Consider the following 23,322-nt stretch of genomic DNA (forward strand, 5'->3'; position numbering starts at 1 on the left):
CTGATGACAAAAGGAGCTCTCTGAGGGTTTGTGGAATAAATTACTCAAACACTTGGGTTTCTACAAAAGCAGCAAAACTTAATTCCTGCGATGATACTGGAATAAACAAAATGTAATCTACACCATTGTCCCTGCTCATCCAAGTCTTATCATCTTTTTCCATGTAAGTAATTGAAAAAAAATTGCAGAGACCTTTAGGAGCATTATCGTATTTGGATCCAATTTGAACCACAACGTCGAATATTTCATACTGAAGGCAAGTGCGGAGCGGCTGTGAATGCAGGCAGGCTTCAAGGTGAAGCCACTTCCCCGTGCAATCGCAAATGCAAATGTTTAAAGCTACTCAACAATTTTCCCCTTGCAGCTGCCCATTTTATCTCTTGCAAAACTAGTAATGATACAAGCAGTTGATTATGGTTTACAATAGCAATAAACCTCTCAGAATTGGTTGTTTCCAAAATAAATAGCCATTCTGTTAAATGTTAAATAACAAGTCATAAACTGCTGAAAACAACCAATTTCTTGTAGATTATTGCCTGAATAAATTTTAGCTGGAATGGCAGATCATTAAGCCATGAGCACCATGGATCAAAACCATCGAATTTTTTTTAAATCAATCAATCAACTAATCCATCAAAGAAACTCCCATTTTATGAACTAAATCGCACCTCAAATTCTAACATATTCCTTGGAGTTTTTCCTTTGCTGGTCATGGTTAGCTTTATCCTTGCCAAAATCCTTTTTTACTTTTTCAGATATTAAAGACTACCCAGCCCAAGTTGTTAAATTGGCTCCTTCTGAGAGCATTCAGAGAAAGCCCAGCTGTATTTCTTAGGTACCACGTTTAAATTCTATAGTATTCCAATTGATAAAACACAGACCTGTCCGCTAAGCTAAACATTCGAGTTGAAGCTCAGTGGCAAATATATTTCAACTGCGGCTCTATTAGAGGCCATTCTTGTAAGAGGAGCCAACTTCATTGGGATGATTGACAGAAGATTCCTCACCATGGCAACCAGGGTTATCTCTCTGGAATAACAACATTAACCTCCTTCATAACCAGTTTTTCATCCTTAAGTATAAAAGGCAGCTGTGTGCATCTTGTATGATCCTTTATTTTTATTTTTGAATGAACAGTTAGCACTTATATAAAAATAGGACAAGATGCTGGGAAACCAAATTAATTTTGAATTCCCCCTGGAAAAAAAAAAAAAAAAGCATGACAATGGATCTTGTAGACAGAACAGTTAAAGGGCAGGAAGGGTCCCTGTCTCTTCTGAGCACAGGGTGATGGCAGAGAGATTTCTATTCATCTGCTGCCTCTGAAATAGCCTATTGCATCGATTTGCTTTGTGTTGTTGGTGGGGGTGGTGGAGGCAACAATTTTTTTTTTTTTAAGATTTTATTCCTGCCTCATTTCTTGACCTTACAACTCCTAATACATATGTGCATGCACACACACAAGCATGCACAAATACCCTCAGCAGTGCTAAGGTGAAGAGCAATGAATGGTCTATAGGAAAATGCATATTCTTTCTGGAAAAAATATGCATATTCTATCATCTTTTTGAAAGAAATTGCTAAATGGACCCTGAACCAGTTTCAATGTTTTGTGGAGCTATAGACCTCCATGGCTAGATTTGTCACTGAAGCATCTCATCAGCCCCTTGCAGGAACTCTGTGCTTAATGCTGTGCACCTGACTCTCTACAGTGAGAAGTGTGGCACTTAGACCATGGAACAAAGACCAGGACAAAGAAATCCAGCCTGGAAGCCTGGCTGGGCCACTGCCAGCCCAGTCATGTTCTTCCCTTCTCTTTCCCATCTCGGATCCATTTCTCACAGGAGTCAACTCATTCCATCTGCCTCCTTGAAACCTTGAGTGATCTTTCTAGAGGCCTCTGTATCACTTAAGGTCAGAGTCTTGAGACCTAAGGCCCTAACTCAGAGAACTTCAGTCTTAGGCTGAGGAGGGAGGAAAGAAAATAGGTGCCACCTGGGCTAAAGCAAGCAGCATCAGAAATAGGGTATTTAAAAGAACAAAATGTCTCAGCCTTGAAAGGGGAGTTGTTGGCATCCAGCAGAACTGTTCCAAGTGAATCTGTGAACTGCTTTGAATTTAAGAAGAAAAAAAAAAAAAAAAACTAGCCAAAAGGCATGGCCACTGTTTTTCTAATGATGTTCTATGTAGTAATTTTGCATTAAGTTTGGATTAGGAAGAACTCTTTGTGAAACCTACTGTGCTGGACACAGCTATAGAGGGTGGCTGCAGGTTCACTTCCTTTCCACCTTGATTTCACCCCACACATCCCTCCTGCCCAGCAATAGCATCACTGCCTTTGCCCAAGTTGTAGCCCTGAGTCTCTGGGACCCACACCCCACTGCTGAGCACACTCACTCCAGTGGCCCTTCCACTCACTAATTTGGATATTATGCCTTAGGCACTGACAAGGAACCTGAGTATCTCCTGAAGGACCTGATCCTGTCAAATCTGTTAAATTGCACAATTCAAGGGGACACACCCACAGGGCAGCCTATGTCCTGGCTGCTTACCGAAGCCAGCATCCAGGGCAGCAGCATTGTACCACATTGCTTTTCTGTCCTTCCGACCTTTCTTCCTCTCTCCCTCCTCACCCACCTGTCTAGGGTATCACCTCCCAAATAAGTACTGCATCTTAATCCTTGCCTCAGGCTTTGTATGTTGGTTGGGGTGGGGGGTGCAGGTGACTGAGAAAACTACCCAGATCAGTCACACCCAGGGTCCCTTTCTGAGGGATGCTGTGGCAACTTCTCAAAATAGCTTTTTAGGCAAAGGAGTGGGCCTTCATTTTTAAGCAGCCCTAAGAGTCCCCTCTTTATTTGCCAAATGATCCCTGATTTTAGAGCCACCTGTAGAAGCTGCAAATTTCCTGAAAGCTGAGGATTTATGAAGGATTGGTTCATTGCTTTTTTTTTTTTTTAGATTTTATTCCTGCCTCATATTTGAACTTACAACTCCTAATACATATGTGCATACACACACACACACACACACACACACACACAAGCATGCACACATACCCTCTGCGGTGGTGCTAAGGTGCAGAGCAATGAAGGCCAAATGGGCCTTTTTTCTTAATTGACAAAGAGTTTGAACTGGTTGAAAATTAAACCTAACTCACATGGAAGACATTTGCAATTAATTGCCTTAACACAAAAAATTCCTTTGAATAGTCAAAAGAATAATAGCCACAGTAGCAACACTCACAAATTACTGGTTCTGTCTAACTGGGGAGAACTAATGCCTACTTGAAAACACATGAAAGTGGCTTTGGTCTCCCTGGATCAGAGGAAAGAAAGCTGATGCTCTCCTTCTCCACTCAGCACCCCCCTTACAGCCTTGCTAAACCCTCTGCTGCATTTTAATATTTCATTGTTTACAGGTGTGTTGATTAATTCATGCACCAGTCCAGCCATCTTGTGATCTCTGTTTGTGTGAAGCTTGGTTGGTTGCATCTGGTGCTAATAAGACAAAGTCTGAGTTCAATCCCTGAGGGAGCCAGTTAGTGTCCTTCTGCTCCCCAACCAGAGGCTGCACCCAGCTGCTCTGGTTAGAACTTGTGCTGTGCTTCATCAGGCAAAGGGCCCTAGAGGGGCAGGAGGAAGGGCATCCACAGTCTACACCATGCATCTCCCCTGGACGGGAGAAATAGTGAAGGGGAAAGACAAAGATCAGCACCGGAGTTTTCCAGACTGACCTATTTAATCCCCTCTAAGGTATGTGTGCATGGGTATTTCTCAAATTTGTCTTTTTTTCATTCAGCCAGTAGTATTTACCACACACCTAGTGTGCTTAAGGACTATGACACTTCTTGTCCCTCAATTCCCTTGAGCCTTATTTTTGATTCACTAGGACACACAATCTCCTAAAGAGGCTTGTCTGTGAACGTCAGAAAATAAGCTAGGTATAATTGTAGATTTGGGTATAATGTTTTACAAAAAGATACAAGAAGAAATCAGCTATTCACTCAAGCGTTTATTGACTGCCTGTCTTGGTAAACTATAGTGAACAAAACAGATTTTTAAATTCCTTCTCTGTGGAATTTATATTCCAGTGGTGGGGCGGGGTGGGGCACAACATACAGTTTATAAGAAAAGTTAGGAAAAGTTACGTATGTTACATGCTGATAAGTGCGAAGGAAGAAGCAGGGCAGAGGTTGCTGACAAGCGATCTGAGTGGTCCAGGTAGACTTCCATGAGAAGTGACATTAGGGCAAAGACCTAAAGGGGGAGATTTCCTGAACCATGTGGACAGCCCAGGGAAGGATCTTCAAGTCAGAGGGACCAGCCAAGGTAAGGACTGGGAATGAAATCAAGGAAAATACTGGGAATAAGCCAAGAACAAAGGCCAGAAGGAGCATCAGGGAAGGTCTCCAGGCCCTTGTAAGACTTGGGCCTTTTTTCTTGAAGGAGCTGGGAAAGGCTTCATCAAAGACATTGCTTTTGAGCTGGATCTCAAAGGCTGAGTCCTGTTCGTCTGTTCTTCTATATGGCCATTCAAGCAGGTGCACGTCATTTGGGAGACAACGTGTGTGTACTGGGTGTTTGCAGACTGAGCACAGTGAGCATCTGCTTGCCCTACTCCTCTCCCACCTGTCCCTAGCCACCAGCACACACCACCATCCTGGGCCTCATCCACTGCTATGGTGGAGGCCAGGCAGTGATGGAGATTACTCTGCCCACCAGCCATAGGTGGGGTGCTCAGAACAGATGCAGAAAAATAACACATCATTTCTTGTACCAGAGAGGGATCTGTTCATGCTTGCCAAAGAAACCTAAAATTACCTGGCCAGGTCAAACTCACAAGGGCAAACGAGCGAGGGAGAAAGGAGATACTTCCTTGGCTCCACGCAGGAGGGTCATGTGGAAGCTAATGAAGAGCATTGGGAGGGGTAATTACAGAATAGAGAAGCGGGTGAGAGCTGAGCAGGTCTTGAAGCACAGGTGAGTGCAAGTCTGTGAACAGGAGAGTAAGATGAAGCTACGTCCCTGTGTGAGCAACTGTAGAGATTTTTGCACCTGTTCAGGTTTGAAGACGAGGACTGTCTGGGCTAGAAAGGAGGGGTTGTGTTAAAAAAGAGTAGGAAAAGAGCCAGCAAAGAGGGGCAGATGGTGGAAGTCCTGGAACGACTCAGCAGAGAAGTTTGGACTTCAACTGAGGGTAGTTCTCTGCTTTGAATGGCAGGGTGGGAGCGGAAGAACCATGCTTGTTTCTCTTATGCATACATCTGAGTGTGGTCACCTTGCCAGATAGAAAATGCAGGAGACCCCGTCAAATTTGAGTTTCAGATAAGCAACAGATCATATCTCAGTATAAGAATATCCCATGAAATATCTGAGACATAAATACAGGATGCCTACCTAAATTTGAATTTCAGATCAAGTATAATAATTAGTATAATTACATCCCATGCAATATTTGGGACATAGTTAAACTGAAAAAAATTGTATATGAAATTCAAATTTAACTAGACATCCTGTATTTTTGTTTGCTGACCCTGGCAACTCTAGTAGATGGTGCTGAATAAATACTGCTTACTAATGCTGCAGACTCCAAGGCACAGCTCCCCACTGTTACACTAACTAACCTGAGCAGCTCTACTACCCAGGAGCTCATTTCCAGGCCCCCCTTAGCTGCTGGCCCAGCTCTCTGATGGCCCCAGTTTGTGGGTGACTTGTGAGAACTGCTGAGCCCCCAACTCTCCAAAGCTGTGGCTGTGGAACACAGCATAGGAATCCTGACTTTTTTCTAGTAAAGCACTGGAAGTTTTGAGAATCCACAAGCGCTCCTGATGTGTGGGTGGGCAGGAAGGCAGTCCACCACCCAAGCGACGCTGACAGTGCAGGCACTGTCAGTAGGCGAAAGCAGGCATGCTACTGAAAGGGGATGTCACAGGCAGCCTTCCCTCTCATGGGTGGACTCCAGGTTCCTCTGAAAACATGCTGGGCACAACGGGAAAAGCAGCAAGTTCATTCCTTTTGCTAACCTAAAGGCTTGGGGAACTGCATTATTTTCTTTTTCTTTTTTAATGCAAAGTTGGGATTGAAGCTAGTGAAATCACACCAATATGCTCTCATTTGGGACTCTCTTAAATGTGCTCAGCATCCAACTTAAGAACTGAGTACAAAATAGAAGAAGTAACAGAAGTTGCTTTTTTTTTTTTTCTTTCAAAAGGCTAAAAATAGTGGGCACTATCTATCATGAGTGCCGTGTATGTCTCATGGTGTTTTATCCTTATAATAAGTCTGTGAGATGGCTATGATTATCCCTATCTTGCAGATTTGGAAAGGAGGCCCACCAAGCTAAGTAACATGGGCCTAATTTCAGAGCTTGGTTTCCCATGACGATATTGTCGCTAGGTAAACCCAATACATTGCATATACTGCTGGTTGTCATCCTAGTTTGTCCTTTAAAATCTCTGAGGGACAAAAATTCTTTGAGAAGCCATCCCTGGTTGCGCTGAAAAGACTGAGCACCTTCCTCTGCTCTCAGCTGCTTTCCCTCATACCTGTGCTGTAGAAAAAAAAAAAAAAAAATCACTTTTCTGTGTCCTCCACGGTCCTGTCCAGAGGTCTGCAAGAGTTGTGTGAAAGCCTTTGTCTACGTATCTGTTCCTCTTTAGTTGTAGGGCCTAGAATATTGATTAGCACACAATAAGGTCAGATACTTGCTCTTTGATACCACAGGTTAAGTATCCCATATCGAAAATGCTGTGACCAGAGTTCTCTCAGATTTTGAATTTTTTTCAAATTTTGGAATATTTGCATACACAAAACATATCTGGATGGGACCCAGGTCTAAACATAAAACTTGTTCGTTTCATATGCACCTTAAATGCATAGACCATGATTTTAGTGGCCCTGTATTTTGACTACAACCTGTCACATGAGATCAGGTGTAGAACTTTCTATGGTAACATGATGGTGCTCAGAAAGTTTCAGATTTTAGAGAGGAGTTCACCTATCAGATGTTTGGATGCAGGATGTATTGTTTCTAAATCTTGGAGTTTCTAAAACCATGGAGTTTCAAGAGAAAAAGAAGATGCTAGTGAAAGAGGGTGAGAGATGTCAGAAAGGTTCTTGAGTCTACCTTCTCACAAAACTTCTTAGAAATGTCCACCTGTTTTTGAGAAGCTCACATGTAACCCTAAACCCCTTGCAGGAAGTAGATGGGCAAATTTCCCCCAAGATTCTGCTTCTAGGAAGAAACAAGTGCTCCTTCATTTCCCCTGGCCTTTGGGGTGAAGAGGCGTTGAAGTGGATGCTCAGGTGCCGCTTGGCTGGGACAACTGAGTGAGCTCTCAGCCCACTGGCCCAAAGCTCCAGTGCTACAGAAGTCTATCAGTGGAGATTACAGCATTTAAACATTTTCCATCTCTGTGTTCCTCTGCAGGTCTGAGGTTCTTCGGGGGTTTTATGACTCATAGTTATTGCTCTGTCACATTAATTCTTCTCACATAGGCCATTTTTCTTATCGGGTTCTATCTGGGGTGAAGATGACTGTGACAGAAATCAGGGCTTGTTCTTGCCGACAGAGTTAAATTGGGCCCATGTTTCCTCTTCACAAGAAGAAAGTGCGAACTGCACTGAACAGCTATCTTGAGGGCACATCCAGAGCCGAGTTCGTCTCTTATGTTCATCCTTTTATTGTTTTTGTTACCATACATATTTTAGTGATGTCAGGATTTTTTTAAGGCTTTACCTTGGGGGAAGCTGAAGAGAGGGTCTGTTAGCATTGGTGAGGTCAGGACAGGTTTATGCATATAAGCCTGGCTGCTTATTGATCCCATGGAGTGAGAAACCAATTGGAATATCTTGGCTGAAAGAAATATAACCCTTGACCAGCAGAAGCCATTTGTCTGCTTTCCCTGTGAAAGAAGCACATTTAAAATTCCTCACCTGGAAGGAACTTCTTGAAAAGAATATTTCATGCAAATGAATATAGTTCTTAGACTTGGAATTGCAATTTAGACTTGATAAAATGATCTCGTTATGTCTGAGCATACATTTTGTTAGAAGCCACTTTAAGAACAAGCATGGATTATTCTAGGTGTTCTTACATAGCTTGTGTATGATCTATAATTTGCAGTAGGTTTTAGATGTATTTTGCTCCGTATCCCTAATAAAGATTTGAAGCTTGGACCACTGAGACATTGATTTAATGTTACATTTTGCTAGGGAGGAGGCCCCAGTAAAGTTCAGAATTTTAAAATAAAGTGTTAAAATATGGTGGGAGGAAGTATAGAACAGTGCTCAGGTCCCATCCTGAAAGCTCTGTGGATAGTTGCTGGAAGACCAAATAAAACCTCTAGAAATTAAACAGAGATTTATATTTTGTACACATTTTGAATTTTAGAAAATGTTTCATCTTCCTCCAGAGGCTTGACTTTGTTTTGCTTTTTAAATCAGCTAGGTTCTGTGAAATGCATCCTCTGAGGAATGTTGAAGAAACTTTCAATCAAGATTTTCAGTTTCTAGTGGTTCAGAGGCACCAGGGATGCCCCAAACTCTCTTACAACCTGCCACTTCTGGAGGCCTGTAACTGGAGGGCAGCTGAACACATGGCATTTGATTACCTTGCTCCAGAGCCATTTCAAAAGCCAACTCTGAGGTTATGTAGGTTGTCCCTGCGAGGGACTTAGCTGCAAATCTGCTGTAGCCATACATTTTGTCAAGGATGGATAAGAGAGCATGACTTTAGAAACCTTAGAAGTTAATTTTTTAAATTATACACACACACACCCCATCATCATCATCATCAGATTTTTTCATATTTACTTTTTAAAATTAGTTTAATTATAGTAATTGGGTTCATCCTGACAAACTCATACATGCATAGAAAACAATTTCAGTTAATGACCCCAATTTTCCTCCTGTCCTCCCCCACTCTCCTTCTTCCTCTACAAGACTTCCGTTTGCTCCTCAATTAATTTGTATTTGATTGATTCTTTGTTATCCTATCCTCCCTCCCTTTTTCCTTTATTTTACTCTAGCTTCCACTTATGAGGGAAAATCTTCTCTGAGTTTGTCTGATTTCACTTTGCATGATATTCTCCATTTCCATCCATTTACCAGCAAATGCCATGTTTTCATTCTTCCTAATGGCTGAGTAGAACTCCATTGTGTATATATGCCACAATTTCTTAATCTATTCATCTATTGACAGGCACATCAGATTTTGAGACACTGCCAATCAAAAAATGACTGAGACAGGGAACCTAGGCTCACAGGCAGCATATGGGATGTAGGGAGTGGTGTCTGCCCAATGTCCTTTTTCTCCTAATGTCATTAACATCAGCAAGGGTACTTTGCTAAAGCCAGATGTCATCACCTTTAGGACATCTACTGAAGACAAAGAAGTGTTTCTCAAATTCCTATGTGTGTGTGAATCACTCTAAGAGAATCTCCTCAAAATGTAGGTTTGGTCCAGTAGACTTTGGTGGGGCCAAGATGCCTGTTCTCTAAGCTCCCAGGTAACGTTCTGGCTGAGGTGCACTGGGAAGAGAATACCCAACTCTTTCTGGTGTCAACAGAACTGAGCTGACAGCCTCCTTAGAGCCTGGCTGTCCAAGTTTACAACACAAGGAAAGGAACCAAGGGGTGGAAACCACTGTTTGGAGGAATGGTGTTTTGGAGATGGAATGGAGGAGGGGTAGAAACTGGGCAACCTGAGGGCGTTTGCTTTATGGGGGATATGGCAGGTGCATTTGCTAGAAAGGAGGAAGACAGGAAGAACATTTCCATGGAAAGCCCTTCACCGCCACTTGTCAGACTCAAGTGTGGGAGTCAGTCCTGTGACAGAATTCAGTGGTTAACTCAGGGCTTCCATTTCTCCCTCATAGTTCTGCTAGCTTAAGCTGCACCTGACCCTTCAGTAAATAACTTCTACAGGTTCTACCACAGCCCTCTCATTAGCATACATTTTTCAGTTGAACACACTCTGGCACCAGCAGAAATTTCTCTCACCATTGTCTCTCAGTCCAGCCCTTTCCTGACCTTGGACAATATTCAGCGGAGGGCACATGGCTTTTCTGGTTACTTCCACGTAATGTACATTCTTATTATCAGATAGTAAAAACTCCAAAACAATGTGATATCAAAACTGAAGTCTGGCATCCTGTTTATAGCTTCTCTCTTCTCTCTGGCTCAGGCCAGACTTGGCTTCAGAGGTATGTGGGGATGGAGGGTGAGCCATGCCATGCTTTCCCCACCTGGGCAGCTGCTTCAGGATCAGATTGGATTGGAAGGGGCAGCAAGCAGCCTGAGTAGGAGTTTTCAGTTGAGTTATGGGGACCTGCCCTCTGTGTCCAGAGCTGTCCATAAGTTCCCAGAGGGTGACTCCAACAGAAGCCCTTCCTAAGCAATGGTGGTAGCACTGGGCTGGATGTTATGGGAAATGAAGCTCCTCAAAATAACTCTCCTTGAGAGTGATTCAGTTTGCAAAGTACTTTTTTCTTTCTTGATCTCAAATTGATCTCCTACAAGGGAAGTTGTAAGTTCTAAGTTTGGGCCTGGCCTGCAAGATGAGCTCATGTGTTGGGGGCTGTGCCATGTTGGCGGCGCCGGGATGGTGCCTGATCACATCGGCAGTGAGGAGGTTAATTGACATAAGCACACTCAGGTGATTTTATCGTCCATGCACACAATGTATGCGCATGTGTTCTCGAGCACTAATTGCCTGCTCAGAACGTCTCGCCTAATCTTTGTGTGGGAGGAGTGGCCCTGCTCTCCGCCTCCTGGAGGTGATATAAGCGTAGGCGGAGCGAGACAGACACACAGCAGCCATTAGCAAAAAAGCAGCTAGACCCGCAGCAGCAGCCAGAGGGAAAAACACGCGGCAGCAGCTAGTAGGGAAAAGCGGTGGCAGCAGCCAGAAGAAAGAACACAGCAGCTAGTAGGGACGGACAGCAGCCAGTAGCAGAAAAGCAGTAGAAGACACACGCAGGGAAAAGCAGCTAGGAAACGCGCAACAGCAGCTAGTAGGGAAAAGCGGCACAGCAGCAAGTAGGGGCAGCGGCGGAAGGCAGATCATGGAACGCATCACTAGGGCACCTTGGGTGGACGTACCCTTAGTTCACAGGATGCAGGACTTTAAGGCGTAGCAATTCTCTTCCTCTAAGCTCTAAGCAAAGTCTGTCCTCTCAAAGTCTCTCTTAAGCAAAGTCTCTTTCTCTCTGATAAGCAAAGTCTCTCTCTCTCTCCTCTCAAAGCAAGTAAATCTCATTTCCTCTATCCTCTATAAACAAACAAGCAAGAAAGCAGTGTACTAAAGAGAAAGATAGAAGTGCCTCAGTTTCCACTCCACCACCCATAAGACCCGTGCAAGTTGTTGCTGCAAGCGATGACAAATATCCACGGATTTTGGAACCGCAAAGAGCCAGTGACACTCATGGGCCCTGAGCTATTTTCCTGGGTGACTGTGTACAGTCAGCACATTAGCTCGCCCCAATCCAAGGAGCCTGCCCATGACAGGCTTTCCTGCAGTCTTTTGCTGAAGATCTGTAGATGAATTTTCACTTACCAAAGCCACTAAAAGTTTTGAGACCCCCTAGTAAGAACTGGTTTGATGATGTCTAAGAAGGACATGCTAGCATGCAGAAGAAGATACTAGGAGAAACGAAGGAAGGAAAAGAGGAGGGGCACACCCTTCCCAGAGGTCAGACCTCAGAGGTTCTGGGCTTTGTCTGACAGGGTACATTGTGATGCTGACCCTGTGGCTGGATTATAATCACATTTTGAGTCTTGCTGTAGAATAGGAACACAATCTTAATGCTTTGCTCTCCTTCACAAGAGGGCATCAAGTTATACAGATTGCCTGGTTATAGATGACATTGTATCCCCTCTGACACCCCCACCCAAAAGATATGTGGAAGCCCTAACCCCCAAACCTCATGTGAATTTATTTGGAAATAGGGTCAGTGTAGATACACTCAGTTAAATGAGGTTGTGCTGGAGTAGGGTGGGTCCCTAATCCAGTCTGACCAGTGTCCTTTTAAGAAGACCTTGGATGGACAGAGGCACACTGGAAGAGAGCTGTGAGGGTGAGGGAAGAACCAAAGAAAGCCAAGGACTGCTGACAACATCTAGGAAGAGACAAGAAGGAACCTTCCCTAGAGCCTTCTGAGGGAGCACAGTCCAGCCAACACCTTGCTTTCAGACTTCTGGCCTCCAGAACTTACAGATTTGTGTTGATTTAAGCCACCCAGTTTGTGGTACTCCATTATGGCAGCCCTAGGAAACTAATACCCCCTTTGATGGCCCCTGCAGTAGGATGTAATTGCATTTCCTCGTAAGCGTATCTGATCTCACTCAATAGACTAGAAGCTTTGAAGATTCCCTAGAGCCTACAGCCTAACACAACACAGAGCATGCCAGTAAATTCTGGTTGAATGAACAAATTTTAGGACTTTAGATCTTAATGGTGTATTAAATACAAACAAAATATAAGAATTAACAAGGGAGAAATGCCCGCCTAGATTGGTGTATGTATTTTAGTCAGAACAACATTATATAAGCTGGTTTATGATTTGCATAAATGAACCATTAGGCCATAATTTGAAACTCAAACCAATGACTCCTCTCTGCCACGTGAATGAAACAAAACAGAAGGCTTCGTCTCTGTCCTGTATGTTAAAGATAATTGTGTTGTGTCAGTCAAATGACAGGCCCGGTCTTCACCGCCCCATAACTTCTCAGCTTCTTTTCTGGTTCTTCACTGGAGCTGGAATGACTGCCAAGGGACTTTTTCTGCCTGTGAGATTTACATTATTTGAGATTTAAAGCAAACACTATTTCAAAACTAGCAGTAACTTCAATAATTGACTGAAGTTAATGCCCCAAGGCGGAATCTCAGGTCATCAATTTAACCTACCTGGCATTTAGTCTCCAGGAAATGGCTGGCCTCTGGATCCAGTGCTGTACACCTCGGAGGCCACAGCAGGGGGGTCCTGGTGCCTTGGAAAAGATTTGTGATGATAGCCTCATTGGGTCTTTATTTTTTCCTGGATTCTGTTCTGAATGGCAAGTTAGCACACACGCAATTGAGAGGGACAAGCATGTACATTCATGCATGGATCTGGACCAGCAGAGGTAAAGGGCGAGGGAAGAGGAGCCACAGTGTAATTAAAGGAGAAGATATAAGAAAAGGTATAACAAGCAAGGTGTGGTGGCACACCCTGTAATCCAGTGACTTGGGAGGCTGAAACAGGAGGATCATGAGCTCAAAGCCAGCCTCAGTAACTTAATGTAGGCCCTAAGCAACTTAGTGAGACCCTGACTCTAAATATAAAAAAGGGATGGGGATGTTGCTCAGTGGTTAAGCACTCCTGGGTCCAATCCTTGGTATCAAACAAAAAAGAAAACATAATAGAAAACCCAAATAATCAGGAAGTTTCCCAATTCCTGTCTCTTTATAATCCTTCATTCTTTGTGTTAAAGAATCTGGTCCCATTGAGCGCTGTCATTTACTTCTCAGGCAGAGGAAACTGCAAGTGCAGAGACCTGGCCTGTGTTTATCTTCAGGAAAAAGGAGTCACCTTTGGCTGAGGTGTGGGAAATAGAGAGGGGAGATGGGCAAGCCAAAGGAGATGAGAGCCAGGCTGTGGGCTTTGTGCTGCACAGGGGTATCCTGTTAGAGGGGTCTGAGAGGAGACAGTTGATCACAGCACTTTAGGAAGACTAATCCCACCACGGTGTATAGGAGGGACAGGAAGAGAGGAAGGATTAGGGTGAGGAAGAAAAATATCAGAAGACAAGAATGGCAGCCAGGGGGTAATGTTAATGGCATTCACTGTTGTACACACTTTGTGTCTCTTATTCTCATGAAAGCCCCACACCCTACTAGGAGAGGAGGTAAGACTCCCGTTTCTACCATTTTTTAATAGATAAACCAAGGAATGTAGACATTAAGTAACGTGCCCAGGGTCATCCATCTAATCAATTCATTCAGGCAACATGGAAATTCAATGAGGGCCTGAGTTAAAGTAGGGTAGTGGCAATGGACTTTTGGGCATTATGGAATCAGGGCCACCTGATCATGCACGATGGCAAGAGAGAAGGGGACTATTGGGAGAAGAAAAAGTAAAAAGGGTCACCCAACTTATTGCCATGGTTCTGAGGAAATAGTGGTAATGCAATTAAAATAGGGACACCCAGAAGATGAGCTGGTGTTTGAAATGAGATGGCACAGTAACATCGGCCTCCAGCATTCTGCATTGCTCTAATCCTCCTCCTTGTTTCCACATGGCCCTTAAAATCCATTCTTTGTATGACAAAAAATCTCTATGTACTATAAAGCAGATCATGTTATTCCCTGCTAAAATCCTTCAATGTCTTTCCAACTAACAAATCTAAAATCTAGCTTCCTTACTACAGTTGACCAACCCTGTGTGGTCCCCAGCCCTTCTTTCTAATACCATTTCATACACTTGACCTTGGTATGCTTGCTCCAAGCTCCCTGACTTTTGTTTGTTCCCTGCATTCATGGAAACCTGCCCATCTGTGGGCTACTGTGAGCCAGCCATTCCTTTGAATTGATCCTGTTCCAGGTTCACAGAGGCCCACTGAAATACCCCCGGGGACACCCGCCTGTGCTATTTCCTTTGAAGTGTCCCCCTCAATCACCACTCATCACATTTCCCTGTTTTACCAATGACTATGGATGGAATCACGTTTATTTGTGTGTGTATTGGTTTCTTATTGCCTTTATAACAGATGACCATAAACTTGGTAACTTAAAACAAAAGAAATTTATCCCTCTACAGTCTTAAGGCCACAAATCCAAAATCGGCACCACTGGGGTGAAATCAAGGTGTCTGCACAGGCATGATGTTTTCAGAGACTCTCAGGAAGTATCTGTCCCTTGCCTCTTCCACATTCTGGTGACCGTTAGCATTCCTTGGCCTGTGTCCCCATCACTTCAGTCTTTGAGGTCAGCACTGTCAAATCTCTTCTGGCTCCATCTTCACATCCCCTTCTTCATATGCTTGTGTTGAAATCTTTCTCTGCCTTCCTCTTAGATGGATATATGACTACATTTAGGGCCCTGATATGCTAACAGAATCTCTCAATGTTGACCCTTAACTTAATCGCATCTGAAAAGACCCCCTTTCCATATAAGGTGACATTTATAGACTGTAAGGTTTAGGATCTGGCATCTTTTGGGAACCATTATGTAGCCACCTACAATTTCTGCCTTCACCCACTTACTCTATGGAGGGAATCCACTTCATCTCAGGCACTTAGACTCATACCCCAAATAGGGCAGATACTCAGTTATTATTTTTGAAATGGGTAAGTGAATTAATATAACCCAGTATATTTTCATCTGAAAAATATCTGCTCTTATATGTTATAATTTAATAAAAATACACCATGCTATTCAAACTTCTTAAAGAATAAAATAGCTTCATTACAACAGTCATCTTACATAAATGGAAACATGATTTAATGAAATGACATTTTATGAGCATTAGGCAAATCATACATTTGAATTGTTTAGATTAAATGGCTCCTTTGTGTTTGGTAGTAAGCGTCACTAAGTGTGTCTATCTCGCTATTACAGTGCATCATTCTAAATTATACAATTTTAATTATACATAATTTGAAATTTATGCTGAAATATGGTTGAGGTACAAATATGACCTTTACATTAGCTCATTAAAGTTTATCCAAATGATGTGACACACATAAAAATTTAGCAAAATGCTATGTTTTCAATTGGTTAAATAAAGGGAAAGAATTGAAAGACCTGGTTCTAACCCTTGTTCTGCCACTTACTGCAAAATCCTGGGCAAGATATTTGAGCAGTCCAAGATATGCCAGCCCCACTCTTTAAAATAGAGTTTTTGAGAAGGGGGAGATAAGATAATGCTCCTAAAATGTTCCTCTCAGTTGTGAGTCAATATTGGCTGCCTCTTCCTCCTCCTTTTCCACAAATATGTGAACATATATTCCTAAACTAAATCACAGGGAGCATAGCATGATGTGCTAACCCGTATGAACAGGGCTTGTTCCTGAGATGCTGCCCCCAGGTGCACGCTGGCATTTGGTGCCTCTGCCTGAGCCAGGAGGGTAGAGGAATAAGAGGGTAGGTTGAGCCCCTGTCAGACAGGACACTCTCCTTTGGGCATATGGTAGTTCCGCAGGGTCTCCTCGCCACAACTCAGGCTGTGTGCGATGGCAGAGGAAAAGGAGGGGTTGCCACCATAAATGTCGAAAGAATGGAGAGACAGAGAAGGGGATTGGTGTGTGGTGAGGACCAGGTTTTCTGTAAGGGGAAGCAGGGTACATATGGATGAATCTTTTGAAGCATGAAAAAAGGGCCAGTTTACCTTCAGGCTGAGCAGGCAGCAGAGCACGGAGTCAGAATATATGTCAAAGCGAGTGGAAAGTAGAGTGCTTCCTGTTACCATCTTTTCTTCTGTACTTCCTTTTATTGCAGCTCACTGTTTATTTCATAGAATCTGAGATCAGGAGGTGTCCTGAGAGAGAATTGAACTCAATTTCCTTCTCCATGTAGAAATGTCCTTTGCAACATTCAAAACATGGCCGTCCTTTGGAGCGTTACCTGTGCTAGAATTTAGTTTCTTTAGTAATCGGTTTTTATAGAACAGAATGAAAGTAGAGAGTTTAGTTTTCAAGTCCCACAGAGATGGCCCTCCTTACTATGTGTGCACACACGCTGGTCTCATCTCAGATTAGACCCCTGGATCTTCTGTCCCCTGGTGGTTCCAACTACGAGAGGGGGAAGAAGGAAAAGGACAACTCAATCATGACTCCTAGGCAGGATTCAGTCTGAAGAATAGGGAGAGAAAAGGAAGTGCTGGTTAGAAGAAGACTACTGGCTTGAGAAAAGCCTTTCTGACCTTTAATGTTGTTCTTGTAAAAATAATACTGAACAAAATATTTTGTTCATGTAAGTAACCCACATGCACAGAACAACTTTAGAATTATTCCAAAAGCACTTGCACAAAAATAATAAACATGGTGGGCAGGGGGTGCTGGGGTTAAACTGTTCTGTTGACATTTGTTTTTCTTATGTTGAGGTATAAGCATTGTCCCTCTTGTTATGGTGGCTTCCATAATGCAGTCTCCAGTTGCACATCATGTTCTGTGGTACAGCACTGGAGTTGTTTAACTGGCCCCTTCCAGTTTCCTCTTTCCTCCTCGTGCTGGTCAGGGAAGCTGCCTCTGGGTATAAGTGTTTCTTAATCTGCTTTGACTTTCATCCAGCACATAAATGCTTGTCCCGATGCATTTGGAAGGGACGATGCAATTACAGTGGGTTTCCTGGGAGTAATCACAGTGGTGCTGCGGACTCCGTCTTCCGGCTTTGTGTAGAGGATATGTTAATTACACTCTGTCAAGCCACAAACTTCTATTCCCCAAGCCTCTCCTAGTAAGCACAAGCATTTGTGTTTCATGCTGCAAGGAGGTAAGTCTAAATGGTGGCTTTACATCAGCCTCAGCTGCCGATTTTGGCTCCATTGAGTTGCTGCAGTCAAGTCCCGGGGCTTGTATTGGACCAGAATGGGCTGCAGCAGACTACCAGCCTCACATCCTATGACAGCCCACCCAGGCCAGAGGGTGAACCCCAAACTCCCACTCCAGGAGAACAGTCCTGCTCATGCATCAACACTTCTGCCCCATTGACTTTCTGCTGGCCCTGACCCAAATGGAGCATCATGCTGCTCTGTTGTTGCCCATGAAAAATGGCAGCAGGGTCTGGAAGTAGAAGGCAAACAAAGCAAAGGGATTCTAGGGGAGCCTCTATGACTTGATGCTTTGAGAAGGACAGAAAGAACTGGAGATTTAGTCTTGTTACAGAATTTTGAATCTGTTTGGATCCAGCTGGCTTGACATGGGTTATTCTGCTCTGTAAGGGACACACACACATCTTCCTAGCCCTTTAATATAAATTCTAGGTCAATAAGACTCCACCTGCTGGAGTCTCCAATTCTTCATCTTATGTGGTCCGGACTGAACTGGGAACTATAAAACCAACCTTAGTACTTTGTCCTTAAACTTGATTCTAATAATTTTCCCTTCCTTCCCATGTGTATCCACACCCTGGACATTTTCAATCTCTTCCTTCGTCTTGTTGCCTCTAGTGTTTGGTAGAGATGATTGCTGATTTCTCTGTGGCAGATGACTTGGAGTCAACATGTGGAAGAATGCCTTTCTTCTCTTCTTGGTGAGGTTCTTATGACTTGGGCTTACACAGTGCTGCTTGTGCTCTGGGTTTCATGATGGCAGTGACAAAGTTTTACCCTGTGACTTTGGACGCAGTGGATGGGGACACACAGGAGCCAGAGCAGTAAGAGAAGATGAAGTCAGACACACATGTGGTGACCGATAACATCTATTGATTTCCCGGTTCATTCTCTCTCCCTCCTAGGAACAGATCTCTTCTCCTAACTGCGGAGATGTGCGCCTGACCCAGGCCTAGTTAATCATCTGCCCTTTCCCTGGACAGAGCCATCAGCTGGGGGCTGGGTGTGAAACCCATACAGAGTTAATCAGAGGCTATCCCTGGGATTGATTTATAGATGTCAGAAGAGAAAAGTTCTTCCTTTCTCTTGGGTTTGCTAAGCAAGTGCTGCTAGCAGACATGTTGTGTTTTCTGTGAAAAACAGATCAAAGACAACCGGGAGTGAAGGACAGGAGGAAAGAGAGAGGCACTGTGGAGGCACCAAGCACTAGCACTGTCCTTGAAACCAGGGTCCTTTTCATTGCTACTTCATTTAAGTGAAAATTCTTAGCATCTTTCCCAACAATGGGAGCCAGTTATTCTCCTATCTTTCATAAGCCAGTTTGTGATGGGTTCTGACATACATGGCCAAAAGGGCCCTGACTAATGTACTTTCTAATGCCAGTAGGTGCCAACTTGATTTGTGAATACAGAAGAGACGTTCCTTTAGGGAGTTCAGGAAATAAATAGCACAAGGACACTTTGAGGAAGACGCATGTCCTATAGGCAAGTAAAGAACATCTTCTGCCATAATAATTTGAATTCTAAAAGGGAAGTATGACCTTGTTTTATGATCAGACTGGTGAAGCCAGAAACATATAGACTCTACTCTAAAAATCTCTTATCCAAATTGGCTCCTGGTTGGATCTTCTGTACCCACCCCATGACCCAGGCCACCAGACACGCTCAGACACACATGTAAAACAGCCTCAGAGATCACTTGAGCTGGACACACCCTCTATCTCCCCTACACTCTTCAAAGAGAAGTTTCTGAGAGAAGATTGTGAGGCTTTAATGGTCAGATAAGGGTAGAGGAGAACGAGAGATAAAGGACAATGTCAAGATTTGAGATTGCAGAGGCAGGTGTTCTATGACCATGAAGTTAGATAAAAAATTATTGAGCCAGACACAGTGGCACATGCCTGTGACCCTAGCAACTCGAGAGGCTGAAGCAGAAGGATCACAAGTTCAAGGCCATCCTCAGCAACTTAGTGAGGTCTTATCTCAGAATAAAAAAATAAAAAGGGCTGGGGATGTGGCTCAGTGTTTAAGTGCCCCTGGGTTCAATCCCAAGTACAAAAAAAAAAAAAAAAAAAAAAAAATTGAAAAAGAAAGTATGTGGAAGAGAAAAATACGTATTACATAGATGGTGCATGAAGAACTTTGGGATCCTTTGTTCCTGCCATATTGAGATGTGCTTGGAAATATATCTAGAACTCAGGGAAGAGTTTGAGGCCAGGACTTAAGAACTGGATGTCACAGGTATATACATGGAATTGAAGCCACAAGGGTCAAATAACCTTACCTGAGTAGATGGTCACATTTAGATTCCCATAGAAATTGCCATAGCCTGGCTGGCATAAAACAAGAGCAGTTTATTATCTCACAACTCAGAAGGCTAGAAGTCCAAAATGAAGGCGTTGCCTCCATCCCTCTGAAAGCACTAAGGAAATCTTCTTCCTTGACCTCCTTTCTAGTTTCCAGTAATTGTTGGGCATCCTTGTCATTCCTTGGTTTCCACCAGAATCCCTCCAATCTGCTTCCATAGTCCCCTGGCTTTTTTCCTGCAAGTCTGTCTGTCTGAGGGCTCTTTCTTCTTGTATAAGCACCAGTCATCTTGGATTTAGGACCCACCGTGGTCCAGCGTGACCCTACCTCAACTAATTATATCCACCAAGACCCTGGTTCCAGATAAGGTCAAGTCCTGAGTGGACATGAATTTGGGGGTGGTATGCTTCAGTAAAATGGTGAAGAACCAAAGCCAATGGGCAGCATCATGAGAAGCACCAGCATTCTGGTGCTTAGAAGGGGAGTGCCCACCAAGAAATGAAAGGGAGAGAGAGAAAGAGAAAGAGGTAGTGCCTGCAAGGAGATGGAGCTGCTGTGAAGGAGTATGGAATGCATATGGGTCACTGCATGTGTCCATCAGAGTCCTGGTAATCACAGCAGGGTGATCAACCATAGAAATTTGTTCATGACCAGAAGTGCAGCCCAGAAGGTAGGACTTTCAGTGCTGCAACTGGACAGTCCCAAGGTGCAATAGGATGGTTGGCAAGGTCAGCTCAGTCCTTAGCCCTCTGACATCATGGAACAACTGAATTGTTGGAGTCTGAGGGGTCCCTCCAACACTGTGAAAGCCCCTCCGACCCTCCTTGTCTGGCAGGCTCTCGAGGGCATGCTACTTAAATGAACTCAGTTTTGAGAGTTCACCTGTCTCTACCGAATGCAATAGCTGTCTTGTGCAACCTTCAGAGCACTTATCTTCAAAGCATTCAGCACGAGGCAAATGCCTCGATTTTTTTTTTTTTTTTTTCCTTAAAAAGAAGCCATCAGGATGTCTGCCTCCATCCAGACCTTTGGATGTATGATTTCATTATTCATGGTTGGCGCTCCTCTTCGGCTTTTGATCTGCAGTTTACATCATGTGTGCAGAAGGAGGTTCTCTTTTCCATAAACTGATCTCTTTACCCTCTCAGCCCAGAATAACTTTCCATTTATTCCTCTGATAAAGTGTCGATGCATGAGCCGGCATATATTAAATCTGTCATGATACAAACAGTGCTAGATTTGCCCAGGCCAGAGAGAAGCAGGACCCCTGTCAGGGTGCCCCCAGGATTTGCTACAGATGAACAGCAAGGCAACCTGTGGAATTTTTCACAGACATCCAATTCTGGAGAAGGAGGTCTTCTGAGAACAATTTGCAGGGTCTATCACCAGCCCCCCACTCCATTATTAGCTTGGCAAGGTAGTTTCATAATCTCAGCCTTGACTTACTAATAAGTACTTTTACATACACATCGAAGAAACCATTCAATTAAAATTCTTCAATGGCTCCCACTTTCTTCTATGAAGAGCAGTGCCATGAACTTGGTTTCTGGCCTTCTAGCCTCTCATTGGCTCAGGTCCCCTGTTCCACCTGCTTTCAGTTTTGCCATTGCTTTCAGTGCCTCATCTCTTGCTTCTCTCTTCACTTCATTGATCATGTTCTCAGGAAATGTGAATGTTTCTGACCTCCTGTTTCTACCTACCTGCTTACCCTGGTGCCTGGGTTATGTCAGGGTCCTTTATTTGCTTACGTAGAGCTTCTACCAGGTCAAGATGGGCAGGAGTCATGACCAGAGCAAGCACCACCAATCTCTGGGTAGGTGACGAGGATCCACTGAGCCTGTGACACTCACCCTCCAAGTTCATGAACTACCTTCCCTCTCCCTGGAATTCACTTATGTGACTGTTTATGAATCAGTATGCTTCTTATAAAACAATTATTTATGAGATGTAGACAACTATCCCTTATCTATATATCTAGGTTGTTGACGTGCTTTTGGACCAGCAAGATATTGTATTTATTTCACCTTTGAGTTTCCCCACAATGCTTAATCCTACATTCACAGATAGGCATGCTCAATAAAATGTATTCAATTAATTTAATAAGTCATGTACAAATTACCTTTAAAGAATTTCTTATGCATTTCTGAGAAATATGTGAATCTTCATCTCTTCCCATCAATAATAATTTTAGAAAACCTAATTTCCAATGGCTTTGTTAATAATGTAATTGCAAAGCAAAGGCATTTGTCTAAATATGTGTAAGACTGTGATACTTTTGATCCCATAGAGACTCAATTCCATTCAGTTAATTCAGCAAGTGTTAATTAAGTGCCTATGATGTCCAAGGCCCCTACTGTTGCAGTAGAAAGCTTCATTTCAGTGGGATACTTTGGGATGTAAAGTCTAAAGTTTGGACTCTTAAATCTGACTTTGGTAATGACAAAAATAAATTAGCCCATTTTTATACTACAGTCATTCATTCATTCATTCAATAAAACTTTATTGGACACTTATTAGATATGGTTATGATCATTCTGGATTAAGTATTTTGGAAGGAGTAGTACAAAAAAAGAGAGTGTGCTTGTCCTTGACCAGTTGAAAGGAAAGCTCAGCAGACAAGGTGCTTGACAGCAAAAGACCTGGGCTTGGTTTTCTGTCCTGCTCTGTCACTGAGTAATAGAGTGAACTTAGTGAGTCACCCCATAGTTCTGGACCTCAATGTTTTGTCCGTATAGTGAGGATATTAGACTGGAGAGTGCCAAAGTAATATTTGGAACTAGAGGCCTGTTCACTTCATGGCAGAAGCAAAGAGAGTAAAGGAAGAGAGGTCAGGGTCTCCATATCTCTTTTGAGGACATGCCCCTAATAACCTAACTTCCTTCCACTAAGCCCCACCTTCTAAAGGTTCTACCATGTCCCAACCTTTAACATGTAGGCCTTCGGGGGATACTGGAGATGCCAACTAGCAGAGGTAATACTTATACAGTTAAAAGGAGGGTTGAAGAGGAAGTCTTCAGACTATGATGTAGATTACATACCTGTGAAATGAAATGGGAAAGGAAACGAGATTGGAAACTTCAGAGAAAAGACAGCTCATTAGAGATGCTCTGCGTTGGACAGATAAAGCCAGGTTCTTCTGTGCCTGTTGTACTCACTGTTAAGTACAACACAATCTTATAGAATATGACCTCAGCTCCAAAGCCGAGGGAATCACTCTTCTCACAAATTCTTTCTTGAAGGGAGACCTGCCTGGGGCACCTGTGGTTGTCAAGGATCTGGTCCAGCTGTTCCCCTGACCCCACTTTTTTTAATAGTTTTATTTTGGCCATCCTGAGGTGACTCATAATAGGAGTTTGGTTGGGGAGGCCCCCTGTGTATCAGGCCTTTGCCACAGACTTGCCCATTTTGCCTGACAAAGAATGCTGAATGCCAGGAGTTTGCGAACTTGGGTTCTAGACAGTCTATCCACACTTCTTTGCTTTTCAA

Source organism: Sciurus vulgaris (assembly GCF_902686455.1).
Source record: "Sciurus vulgaris genome assembly, chromosome: 4".
Classification (NCBI taxonomy): Eukaryota; Metazoa; Chordata; class Mammalia; order Rodentia; family Sciuridae; genus Sciurus; species Sciurus vulgaris.